Source organism: Rhinopithecus bieti, unplaced genomic scaffold, assembly GCF_001698545.2.
Source record: "Rhinopithecus bieti isolate Rb0 unplaced genomic scaffold, ASM169854v2 scaffold_15850, whole genome shotgun sequence".
In the NCBI taxonomy this organism is placed as follows: domain Eukaryota; kingdom Metazoa; phylum Chordata; class Mammalia; order Primates; family Cercopithecidae; genus Rhinopithecus; species Rhinopithecus bieti.
In genome coordinates, this window is record NW_016809273.1 from 4,247,692 (window position 1) to 4,249,569 (window position 1,878).

General features: G+C 37.7%; 1 protein-coding gene across 4 annotated transcripts in view; it reads right to left on the reverse strand.

The window, feature by feature from the left end:
- GABRA1 (gamma-aminobutyric acid type A receptor subunit alpha1) overlaps window positions 1–1,878 on the reverse strand; it is a 63,445-nt gene that overhangs the window by 29,889 nt on the left and 31,678 nt on the right. The window lies entirely within an intron of this gene.

The following is a 1,878-nucleotide window of genomic DNA, read 5'->3' on the forward strand; positions in this document are numbered from 1 at the left end:
GATCCTTTTCAAAAGAAAAGAACAAAAAATAGGAATGCAGAGTGTGTCAGTGTGTGTGTGTGTGTTTGTGACTGTACATGTGTAAAAGCCACATGAAAAGTGTTTGAAGCTCATCATCGTTCACAGCCAGGGAATCTATTTATTTGAATAAACACAGAATTCCTTATGGCAATACCCAGAGACAAACATCTGCTAATCTGAAAACAAGCAATGTGACTTACCAGCTCCTAAAATTGAAAAGGGTAATAGCCATTTTTCTTGCAGTACTTGCCACCCTGGCACTAAATTTGGAGCTCAATGGTTTGAAGTAGAGATTGCCACATTCTCCATTAATCTTAGTATACTCCAAACCCGAAAGTGAACTAACTTGAAAACATCACGCTACATTTTCCTAATCCTCTAAACCCTGTTACATCACAAAGCAGTTGTTTTTTAAATCTTATACATATTGTCATTAGGACCTACAAAAAAAACAATGTTTGTGTTTGGGAGTTTTGTGTATGAACTTAAATACATGTCTCCTTCTAAGGGCTTAAGCAATGCCGGGTGAAGATTGAATGAAGGTGCGTTCTCTGGCACTTGTTTGGCATTACTGAGTCCTTACTGATCAAGTAATTAACAATTATTATTAAATGTATTATAATGCACCAGATATAGTACTAATTGCTCTCTGAGACAGAAACAAGGAAGTGTAATATGGTGCCAGACTTTCTTTGTAGACAAGACAAGTTACCTTGTTTGTTGGTTAGGATTTTGTGTTTGAAAGTGTCAGATGAAAGGCACTGTGATAAATACATGAAGGGAATTTACTCACCAACAAACATTTCTTAAGCACCTGGTAAATTCAACAAAGGAGAGACTGTTTAGGCTTGGGCATTGTAAGAAAAATTCACGATGGTGTACGACGGGCATAGAATAGTATTTTCCATGGGAGGGGAGACTGTGGATGATATCAGCAAGTGAAATAACGTGCCAATGCCTGTCAGGAAAACTGGGTGGATGGATCTACCTCAGGGTGTGCAGCTTTTTCTCTCTAGATGACAGACAAGCTTGTGAGGTCGGGATATAATATATGATGAAATGTTCTGTTACTCAGGACTTAGCAGTATAAGCTCTAGTTTCTATCCAACTGAATGACTTTAGATTGGTGAACAGTAGAAGGAATGAATGGCCACTTGCAAATCAAAGTTACAAGGATGCCTAAGGTGACCACATTCCCATGAATCTAGCCTTTGGTTCATTTATTTGCTTGCCCTAAAGAGGTTTTTTGAAAATAAAATACATGTTAAATATAAACTAAACTTAAATTAGATGTACTACCAAATCTTTGACAAGATGTATCTCAAAGGCAATAGTTTCAAAAAATTATGTCAAAATCTGCCAAAATCATGATGTTCGCATGTTTATTATGTTTACCACCAGCTTTTCTATCTGTGCTAATGACAGACAATGGAATCCCCAAATTCATTTAGGACATTCTTCCTTCTAATACTGTACCATTCACACACACACACACAAACACACACACGAGCAGCACTCACTGGGTAATCTTCATTTCCATTTTCTGCAGTGTTAGAAGTTGAAATACAAAGTGAAATAAAAACAGTTGATGAAAATTTGTTTCTGCCTAACCAAGAGTGTAAATATTTGGTCTCCCATTTCTGAGAACTCTTCCTGTGTGATTGTCATGGTAGCAGCAGGTAGTTCCCAGAAGCTAGCTCTATAAGATGACCTTGCCCCCTGGGGCACGGTTCATTAGACCAAGAGTGGGTATCTGGATGAAGATTGGCCAAAGCCCCCCTCTTTTCTTTTTTCTTGTTTTCCTTTTCTTTCTTTTTTTCCTTCCTTTCTTTACTTCCTTCTTTCCTTCCTTCCTTC